Below are 11,823 nucleotides of genomic sequence, written 5' to 3'. Positions count from 1 at the left end.
ATGGTATATCATGAAATTAACAAAAATTCCTTTATATCGGCTGATCATGACTTCCTGATTGTCCCTAAATATCCCTTATGGAAGATCTAATCAGTGTCTGTGCACTGAGCTATGGTGTCATGTCTCTTTTGGTCTAGACTTGTCCTTCTGCCTCTCACATCGTGTTTCCTTGTCATGCTTTTATGGCCATGACTGACATGTTTAAGACAGTAGATCCATTGCTGTCCTGAAGAATGACACACACTCTGTGTTTGCCTTATGGTTTTTCTCTCTGTGCGTTCTACTTCTCTAGGCTATTCTAGTTCATAAATTTGAAGTTAGACTCACAAGCCTGATTAGATACAATTTAGACATTTTGAATACTTTCTCGGTGAGGCTGTATATTTCATACTGCCTCACAGAATCCCTTTCACTATCAGTGATGATAGGATTGATTGATCACTAAGTTGAGTGGTAACTTGTATTTTCCATTGTAAAATCTCCCTTTGCATGTGTTCTTGCAGATGATAAAATCCTTTTTTGTTTTAAGTTGATGTCTATGCTGATTGGTAGTTGTCTGAAAAGTTTAAGTAAATGTGTTCTCTCAGCAACCCTATTGTAACATTGAAGTAATATGTGTATAATCAGCACATTTGCTCTCTGATAACATCTTATCTTTAAGGCGTAAATTCATAAAGATAATAGGATAATCTTGTCATCTGAAATACCTTTTCTCCTTAGAGTCAAAATCTTTATTTCACTTTATTTCCTAGAGAATGTCATCCTCAGATCATTGTCATCATTGTTTTACAGAACCAACCTTTGGATGTTTGCCAGGAAATAGTATTTAACCAAATTTTAAAACTACATGAGGAAATATAATCATAGTTTATGATTTAACCATGGAGTATAGTTTTAATATTGATGTTCATAGGCTTTTACAAATAAATATTGGCTATTGTTGTTTAAATTTAAGATATATTTGAATCCCCTGATGCATACAGTAAAATACTTAAAATGTAACTGGCTCCAGTGAGAAGTGATTGATATTTGCACAGCCACCTATTTTAACTAACAGCGTTAGTATTTTACTGGTACCTTCAAGTGTATGGAGTCACAGCACTATGAAGCCAGTCTTCTTGGGTGGAGTCATCAGCCATGTTACGTTTCTGCCCACTTCCATCATGACCACATTGTAGCTGACCTTGTTGGTGCCTGGCCCCATCCCTTTGATCTGTCAGTACATCTTGCAAAGTTTTGAAGCATTTCCCAGGCCTCTGCCCCCCTTGCCATATGATTAAGCTGTCATTATGCATTGCATCTGATTTAACAGAGCCTGTTTATTGTCCAGATTCATTCACATCTGTGTGTCATAACCCATCATCTTTACCAGAATTCTCACTATTTCCCAAGTAAACTGTTTAGACTCAAATCTTTGTCTCAAGGTTTGCTTCTGGAAAAAACCCAAGCCAGGACAGCCATTCTTGTTCCTGACATACTGAACTGTTGGCCAAATTTCAAAGAATAGATCTATTTTATCTTCATATTTGTTCCTACAAGGAACACCATCCTTCCCTCCTTCTCTCTCTGGCTAACAGGTATGCATCTTCATTTTTAACACTTAGATTTATGTCTAATACATATATAGAAGAAAGTGGTTCTATAAAGTCTGTTATTTTTAAAGACATATATTTTGGCTTTTTTGTTTCTTTTTATTGTATTTAATGTGTTTCTCTAGTCCTCTACCTTTTAAATATTTCATTTCCTAAGGGCAGGTAACCATTTTCAACTTTTGCCCTGGATTCTTGTGGAATTTGCCTCCTAGTCGTATGGTAATATTGTTGTTTCTTGATTATTAGATTTTTGTCATTGACTCTGCATTTCCAAAATGGAAGAGAATGATTTCACTTTCTTCACTGGCACAGTACCACATAGATTCACAAACATTTCTGTCTCCCAATTCTCCTAATATATGTGATTGCTAAGTCGTTCAGTCATGTCCGACTCTGTGTGACCCCATAGACGGCAGCCCACCAGGCTCCCCCATCCCTGGGATTCTCCAGGCAAAAACACTGGAGTGGGTTGCCATTTCCTTCTCCAATGCATGAAAGTGAAAAGTGAAAGTGAAGTCGCTCAGTCGTGTCCGACTCTTAGCGACTCCATGGACTGCAGCCTACCAGGATCCTCCATCCATGGGATTTTCCAGGCAAGAGTACTGGAGTGGGGTGCCATTGCCTTCTCCAAGATATGCAGATGACACCACCCTTATGGCAGAAAGTGAAGAGGAACTAAAAAGCCTCTTGAAGAAGGTGAAAGAGGAGAGTGAAAAAGTTGGCTTAAAGCTCAACATTCAGAAAACGAAGATCATGGCATCCGGTCCCATCTCTTCATGGCAAATAGATGGGGAAACAGTGGAAACAGTGTCAGACTTTATTTTTCTGGGCTCCAAAATCACTGCAGATGGTGACTGCAGCCATGAAATTAAAAGACGCTTACTCCTTGGAAGGAAAGTTTTGACCAACCTAGATAGCATATTCAAAAGCAGAGACATTACTTTGCCAACAAAGGTCCGTCTAGTCAAGGCTATGGTTTTTCCTGTGGTCATGTATGGATGTGAGAGTTGGACTGTGAAGAAGGCTGAGCACCAAAGAATTGATGCTTTTGAACTGTGGTGTTGGAGAAGACTCTTGAGAATCCCTTGGATTGCAAGGAGATCCAACCAGTCCATTCTGAAGGAGATCAGCCCTGGGATTTCTTTGGAAGGAATGATGCTAAAGCTGAAACTCCAGTCCTTTGGCCACCTCATGCGAAGAGTTGACTCATTGGAAAAGACTCTGATGCTGGAAGGGATTGGGGTTAGGAGGAGAAGAGGATGACAGAGGATGAGATGGCTGGATGGCATCACTGACTCAATGGACATGAATCTGAGTGAACTCCGGGAGTTGGTGATGGACAGGGAGGCCTGGCGTGCTGCGATTCATGGGGTCGCAAAGAGTCAGACATGACTAAGCGACTGATCTGATCTGATCTGAAAACTTATCAGTGAAACAGCTCAATTTAAATATGGGTAAAAGATGCTCAACTCATATGTCACTAAGGAATTATAAGTTAAAATAATGATATACCATGTCACTCCTATTAGAATGGACAAAATCCATAACACTGATAATACCAAATGCTGAGAAGAACATGGATCAGTAGGAACAGTCATTTGTTACTGGTGGGGATACAGAATGTTCCAGCCACTTTAGAAGAGAGTTTAGCAGTTGTTTTCAAAACTAAACATACTCTTAACATATAAATTTTTGGTTGATTGTCTATTTAGCATCATTATTCAACCTCAAACTGTTTGATTACTATTAAATATTTAGATATCCTGTCAGTTTCTTCATCTTGAAGAAATTTCTCTCTCCATATTCTTAGAGATATGACTGATAGTTTGGTTAGGTATACAATCCAGGTTATAAATAATTTTTTCATTAAAAATTTCAAGACATTATTTCTCTTTCTTCCTCCTGTCTGTCTCTTTCTCTCTCTCTTTCTCCCTCCCTTGAAAGTTTATAGCATGATCTTATTTGCTACTGGTTTTCTGAAATTCTTTAAATTTCATAATAATAAGTCTGATGATTGTGAATCTATGAGCACTTATAAAGTAATTTAAATCTATAAAAATCATATCCTTTGGTTTAGGGAAAATTGACTGACTATGTTTTTTGAAAACCTATCCCCCTCAACTTCTTCAGTTCTTCTTCCATGAATTTTGTATTACTTAAATGATGAAATTCTTAGACATAATCTCTGTTTTTTTCTTTTTTGTCTACATTTTCCATCTCTTTTGTTTTTGTTAATTTTCTCATAACATTTTGTTTTCCAAATCTCCTACTTCTATATAATGTTAGTTTCAAAAAAAATTTTATATCTGTATTTTTCCTCTTATAACATAAGATTCATTTTATACATGAAATAACTCCTCTCACTTCTCTGAAGGTGCGAACGATAATTGGTGAGTCTTGTTTTTCTCTTTTCCTTGCATGATTCCCACTTCTCCCAATATGCATGCTTTCTTGTTTTGGTCTTTGTATTTCATGTCATATATTCTCTTCAAAATTTGGAAACCCTTTGCTAGGAACTTATATCTAAAAATACCAAAAAAAAAGAACTGTATGAAACCCTTGGGCCCTTTGCTGAGTTGGCTGTAGTTCCTACCATAGGCTGACCTGTCTGGACAGTTTCATTGCAGAGCCCCAAAGGTCATTAATTCCCCCCCCCACCCCGAATTAGCCGGATTCCCTAGGAAAGGGTTTTTCAGTGAAGTTTTATGTCTCACTTGGAGCATTCTTCACGTCAATATGTGACCTCGATCTTCCATCAACCTGTTATCCCCAGTCTATAATCCCTCTGTTTTACCATCTCTGGAGATTCAACATATATTCTATGTGGACGGAGGGGTTGGTTATGAAGCAAAGTTCTCTGGTTATGGGGGAGAAGCTGCAGATCTAATTGCTTCTTAAATAGCTTTCAAACAAGTGTGCATGTACCAATTACAGGGTACTTGCTCAACCAATGCCTGTTGCTTTTGGTGATTCTCTGATACAAATTAGGTGACATCACAGCTTCCTCTACTGCTGGCATAAGGCCAAGTCTTTCATGTTCGCTGAATCAATTACCAATTATTCCTGTTTATGTGAGTTTGTAAATAAAACAAGGAAACAGAACACAACTTTTGACTTACTTCAGTGCAAATACCTGTGGTTAGTTCTCCATCTTAAGCCAGAATTGATTTCACTTAACCTGTAAGAAGACTTAACTCCCAAAATTTTCCCTTGGGAGACCTCTCCCACCATAACCTACCTTCACACCATCCTCCTCGTGCTGCAGAGAATCCTGAGTATTCCGGAGTCTACGGCAGTGCTTTCAGATTACATATCAACTCTTTCCCTATCTGTATTTTTATCCTCAATCTATACAAAAACCTTGAGATGAAAGCCTGTTTTTTATCCCTGTGCCTTTTTGCTTACTCAGTGTCCAGCTCATGGTAGGCTTTCTTTATCTTTATTGAACACATAGATGATTGAATGAAGTGTTAAGGAATCGAGAAAAAGCTAAAATAAGAGGAAATGGGATTCAGCCATATTCTAGCTCTTAACAAGTAATTAATAAAATCTGCTTTGCTGTCACATTTATGGGCAGTTTCACTGAAGTTGGATGAAAACAGGCTGAAAGGAGGAATAAAGAATTTAGGTGCTTGTTACCTGTTTATGTTAGTAAAAGTCAACATGGGTCCTGAGCATGTTTTGTGAAACTCTAATTTTTGTATCAACATACCATTTTGCCAAATTGTATTTTCTATTTTTTGGTGTGTTCCCCTCTCATCTGAACAACAACAACAATAAAAAATGTCCTGAACAAGTAGTTGCAAAACTTCTGTATATACTTGATAGCTCACTATGCCTCATCTAAAGTCCTATTTATTTGTTTTAACTAATGTTCCAAGGAAAATGTGCAGACCCTCTAACATATTGCTTGAAGGTTAAAGAGTGTGTTCATTTCATAACCCTAAATTAATGTTCTGTGTTCTGTATTCACTCTAACAGAGCCGTATCTATCTCCTGAACATCTATGAAAGGAAACTCCCGTAGGAAAAATAATTCATAAATATCTGACCAGTCTCAACTGGATCTTTGATGTTACAACTTCACAGGGAGCTGCTTTTGGTTATGGAGGTTTCAGAAAATTTGTACTCCAGGTTCTTAGATCATTCATTTCAGGTTTATTAGTTTATCACTTTCGGGTCTTCATGTAACTGAAACATTCCACTTTGAGTATTGTCAACTGAAAGAAAAAAAAACTCACAACCTGAGAGTTAAGATTTATTTATTTATTTATTTGGTTTTTTTAGGCTTTTTTTTTCCCTTGCCTTCGCTGAGGACTGTAACCCAGCCAGGCAGCCTCTTAGACAGTTCTGAGGCACTGTTCCAAAGAAATAAAGGAGGGGCCAGGATTTGCAGGAATTTTTTGCTGGGTGAAAAAAGTGTAACGTCAAAAATCACTGCTAACCACACACATACACACACACAACAGTCATCTTAAGTTAATGAGTTTAGTGCTATTCTATATAGGGGAAAATGCAAGTGTCCAGGCTTGAAATCATTCCTTTGACGTGCACCTGAACTCTTGAGGGCCAATATCCTCTTTTCTCCAGTCTGAATTCACCTGGGCTGCTGCAATGGTTGATAGCTTTATGGCTTCTCAGGGGGCTCAGCAGGTACAGAATCTGCCTGCCAGTGCAGGAGACCCAAGAGACATGGGTTCGATACCTAGGTCGAGAAGATAGATCCCCTGGAAGAAGAAATGGCAACACACTCCAACATCCTTGCCTGGGAAATCCCATGGACAGAGGAGCCTGGCAGGCTACTATCCATGGGGTTGCAAAATGTCAGATACTACTGAGCACAAGCACAGCTCTAACTTATGGTCGTAACATCCTATGTTTACTGAAATGGCAGGTGACGTTCATTGTCCATAGTATCAAACCTGGGAGGCAACCTTACCTGCTAAGCAAAGATGAGAAAAAAATAGAGTCTTCCTCATGAAGACAGCATTTTCCAGTTCGGCCTGTTCTGGAGCCTGGAGTCAGGGGCCACTGGTAGTACACAGCCCAGGTAGCTCTGCCTGGGCCATGAATTTAGCATCAACTATAGTGTTGGAGGGTAGTGACAGAGAATCAAGACCATGATCTCTGTACCATACCTGAAAGGTCCTCTTGGTCTGAGGACTCTGGAAATAAATGAATTATCATGGAACAACCAACTAGATTAGGATAAATTAATACAAATTGGATAAAGATTTACTATACCATAAAGTGACATAGTAAATAATCCGCCTGCTAATGCAAGAGACATGAGTTCTGACCCTGGGGTGGAAAGATTCCCTAGAGGAGGGCATAGCAACCCACTGCAGTATTCTTGCCTGGAAAATCCCATGGATAGAGGAGCCTGATGGGCTACAGTCCCTGGGGTCGCGAAAGAGTTAGAGACGATTGAGCAAATAAACAGCAACAACAAAATGATGTCTCAGCTAGTGCTCATCAAGAAGGCCTTGGTGTCTTTCTCCCCCAGGAGCACCCCGTCTTGGGTTTATATCTATACGTCTTAGTTTTCCCCTCTTTTAATTTTGTCTTTCCTAGTTCCCTGATACTTTACATCTACTCAGACTCTGATCAGATTTTTAAGGGTAAAAAGATGTTGTGAAATTGTTTGCTGCTGTCCTGTCCATTCTCTGGACAGTGATCACTGTAACTCCCCATTCCTTCTCCAAAAGCTGTCGGCTCGAACACTCCTGTAATCCTGCACTGGGTCCCTTTCCACACTGTGTTCTTATTCCATTGTTCATGCTATCATTTATTTGATTTTTAACAGACTTTTAAAAACTTCTAATTACAATGCAGATTTTCTGTAGGATGAATGATAACACCAATTAGCATTGAAAGATCTGCCAGACTCTGTGAAAGCACTTTACAAACATGATCTGAAATCACTTTCAAATAATCCTTTTGTCTGCAGAGGCTGTTGTTCCTCACTTTATACATGAGGAAAAAAGATGAGATTCAGCAAGCTTTGGTGTTTTCCCCATAGGCACACAATTAGAAAGTTCTAGAGGTGGAACTTGAACCTTAGTCTACCTAGATATTTATCATGGGAGTTAGATCTTTATCAAATGTGAAAAGGCACTCATAGTTCTATTATCTAAAAGAGAACTTTGTGATATTCTTTCTTTTGTTTACGATAGCACATGCATAAATTTGTGTATGCACATACAAATTCATCAGATCAGATCAGATCAGTCGCTCAGTCGTGTCCGACTCTTTGCGACCCCATGAATCGCAGCACGCCAGGCCTCCCTGTCCATCACCAACTCCCGGAGTTCACTCAGACTCACGTCCATCGAGTCAATGATGCCATCCAGCCATCTCATCCTCTGTCGTCCCCTTCTCCTCCTGCCTTCAATCCCTCCCAGCATCAGAGTATTTTCCAATGAGTCAACTCTTTGCATGAGGTGGCCAGAGGACTGGAGTTTCAGCTTTAGCATCATTCCTTCCAAAGAAATCCCATGACCACAAATATATTTACATGAGTTTTAAATTACATGTCTATTTAATGGGATACTTTTATGTGTATTTTTATTTATAACTTCTGAAGCTTTTTGTGTGTTATTTTATATACTTTATGAAAACAAAATAGTTTTGTGAAAATAATATCCAGTATTCAAAATAATCTTCTTTTAACCACTCCTTTACTGGTGTTTATGTGGATTTTTTTCATTTTATATTTTCCTACTCTTTTATTATGAAAGAGGTGGTCATGGGCAGGGTTTACAGTCCACCTTTTAAGGACACACCTCAGCCTAACTCTAGGGGGCCTCCTTTGCTGTATACATTCTCTCATCAACCACTTTCATTGTTCTAGCCAAAATGGCCAGTCTTCCAGCCTGTTGCTTTCACAGACCAGCTCCCAAGAGAGTATATTCCACCTGTTCTAAATCTAATCAATCTTCATAAATGCGTGCAGAGAAAAAGGCTAGCTTCACGGCAGAGTGATGTTAGAAAGACTATTTCCCTAGAAATCAAACCCCAACCTCCTTCCCCTCCCCCGCCCCATTCCCCTCTCCTGTCTCCTATTTCCACATCCTCATTGAGGCCAGGACTTGTCCTCTGTGGAAGCCCAGCGTTAATCAGGTCATCACTAACTAATGTGTACAATGAACTTGAGCAGTACAGTCGTCAACTACGTGGTCCCTGAAATTACTTGTTTCCTTGTTTCCAGCTGCTTCCTGAAATACCACGTCTTAGGAGCAGATGCTACCTGCTTACTTTTATGTAAATTTGGATTCTGACATTAAATCCCAAAAGTATTCTTAAGTGTTGAAACATTTGTCATGTCCAAACAGGATACCTGTAAACACTTTGCTGTTTTAAGCTGTAGTCTTAGTCCAAAGAGTAGATTTTGTCATTTCTTAAAATTACCTTTAAAAAAAAAAAACAGACCTTTGTTTTACTAGCTAAGACTTACAGGAGGAAAAACAAATTCTTTAGATCTGTACTCAACTCCTTATTTCTCATTTTTTTGGCATTTAGGTGACTTACAGAACTTCAGAAGTTCGAACATGCCCACACTTTTGTAAACAGCCTGACTGCAGTTTTTCAAACAGAATTGTGTAATGTTTTCTGTCTCCCAGAGCACCTGAGGAAACTTGTGGGTTCGAAGAACCTTTCTAAATTCTCTGCATATCACACATAACTGCCTTTTTCCTTATTTAGAATATTTGCATCAATATTATGAGCAGTGATTGTAAGATAATACTTATACTCCAACATACAGAAGCTTTTTATTCCTTCTCTCTCTCTGTTTCACACACACATACGAGAGAGAGATAAATATGTGAGGTTCAGTACAGTCACTCAGTCGTGTCCGACTCTTTGCAACCCCATGAACCGCAGCACGCCAGGCCTCCCTGTCCAGCACCAACTCCTAGAGTCTACCCAAACCCATGTCCATTGAGTCAGTGATGCCATCCGACCATCTCATCCTCTGCTGTCCCCTTCTCCTCCTGCCCTCAATCTTTCTCAGCATCAGGGTCTTTTCCAATGGGTCAGCTCTTCGCATCAGGTGGCCAAAGGATTGGAGTTTCAGCTTCAACATCAGTCCTCCCAATGAATACCCAGGACTGATCTCCTTTAGGATGGATTGGTTGGATTGCCTTGCAGTTCAAGGGACTCTCAAGAGTCTTCTCCAACACCACAGTTCAAAAGCATCAATTCTTCAGTGCTCAGCTTTCTTTATAGTCCAACTCTCACATCCATACATGACCACTGGAAAAACCATAGCCTTGACTAGACAGACCTTTGTTGGCAAAGTAATGTCTCTGCTTTTTAATATGCTGTCTAGGTTGGTCATAACTTTCCTTCCAAGGAGTAAGCGTCTTTTAATTTCATGGCTGCAATCACCATCTGCAGTGATTTTGGAACCCAGAAAAATAAGTCAGCCACTGTTTCCACTGTTTCCCCATCTATTTCCCATGAAGTGATGGGACCAGATGCCATGATCTTAGTTTTCTGAATGTTGAGCTTTAAGCCAACTTTTTCACTCTCCTCTTTCACTTTCATCAAGAGGCTCTTTAGTTCTTCTTCACTTTCTGCCATATGTGAGGTGATATATGTTAATTAACTAGATGGGAGAAATTTTGTTCACAATGCACATACATATCGTCACCACAATATATACTTTAAATATCTTGTAAATTTTAGCACAATAAAGTTTAAAAATATGCTTTTATTCATTTTCTGTGCAAATACATTTAAATAATGACAGTATCCCTACTAGTAGGCTCCTTTTCATCCAGTTTATAACTTTATTAATCTATTGTTAACCTTTGATCCTTATCAACCACTTGCCTGATAAAAATTGAAACACCATGTACAGCTCTTTTGAATGAAATGCCATTTGTTAATATATAGTAATGCTAGTTATGATTTGCTGATCACCACGTGCTGCTCAGAACACTTTACATACTCATTTAGGCACCTTAACAGCTTTGCGGAAGTGATGTTGTGACTTGATTTTACAAATCAGAAGAAAAGAGTCAGCGAGGTTGAATAAATTGTGCAGTATCACCGGGTTAGGCTTCCCTGGTGGCTCAGAGGTTAAAGCATCTGCCTCCAATGCAGAAGACCTGGGTTCGATCCCTGGGTCAGGAAGATCCCCTAGAGAAGGAAATGGCAACCAACTCCAGTATTCTTGCCTGGAGAATCCCATTGGACAGAGGAGCCTGGTAGGCTACAGTCCACGGGGTTGCAAAGAGTCGACTGAGCGACTTCAGTTTCACTTTCATCACCTGATTAGTAAGAGACAAAACTATGATTTGCACCCTGAACTCTAAGAGTTTATGCTCTTTGCACAGCTCTCCTCAGACTGTCTTAAGTCATTACCTGATGGCTTAAATGCAGTATTAACCTAATGCATTTATCAACAACTCATAGCAGATTTCAGTGAAAATTAGTCAATCTGAAGTTCAAGTGCTGTTGCACAGTTCAAATTGATTCATTGTGCATATTACTAAGTGAGCATCTACTGAGAACCAGGCAATGTGCTGGTTACTAAAAATATCATGGGGAGAACAAAAAGGCATGACCTCTAGCCTCATGATGATAGCTATATGGTGTATAAGCAACATGCTCTTCCTGCATGGTTTCTTTCACCTGGGGATTTATAACCTGAGATCATGTAAATAAGGGAAGTATACTAATCAAAATCTGCTGGGGCCGCGTCACCCCCACCAATTCCCATAGTCTTTGCTTCAGCTACATGCTCCCATTGACATTCTCTCCCAATCGTTCTCATTCCTGAATTTAAAAAAAAAAAAAAAATCTGAGCTAACTGTAAATATCCTTAAAAATACTCACACCGAGCCCTGACCCATTTCTTTTCCCTACTCCATCCAGCTCATACTTACTTTTCCTAAAGTGAGGCCCAGGCTTCAGTACTATAAGAATACACCCAACTGATTCCCATCGGCAGCAGTCGTCAGGGTATTTTAGTTAACTACTATATCACTTACAGCTTCCCATCATGAATCCATAAAGATTCTGTGGCTGCAACAGAAATCTGGCTCAGGGTCAAAGTTCTGTCCATTGCAGTGGCCCATTTCTAGTGCCCAGATTTTTCTCTGAGTTCCTGAGCTACTGTTAACATTTCCTTTTCTGAGTTTGGTGAATTGAGTTATACCCTCAGGCTCTACCTAGACTGCTGGTCAGTTCAGAGACTGGATGCCTTCTGGGTATTTGCATAG

At 39.4% G+C, this 11,823-nt stretch overlaps 1 non-coding gene across 1 annotated transcript; it reads left to right on the top strand.

Annotated features, from left to right (window-relative positions):
* Positions 1-10,660: 10,660 nt before the first annotated feature.
* Positions 10,661-10,733, top strand: TRNAW-CCA (transfer RNA tryptophan (anticodon CCA)). Its single transcript has one exon. It is a non-coding gene; the product is annotated as a tRNA-Trp (tRNA).
* Positions 10,734-11,823: the final 1,090 nt, after the last annotated feature.

The sequence above is a fragment of the Bos mutus genome, chromosome 27 (assembly GCF_027580195.1).
Source record: "Bos mutus isolate GX-2022 chromosome 27, NWIPB_WYAK_1.1, whole genome shotgun sequence".
NCBI lineage: Eukaryota > Metazoa > Chordata > Mammalia > Artiodactyla > Bovidae > Bos > Bos mutus.
This window is presented reverse-complemented; position numbering and strand designations above follow the sequence as displayed.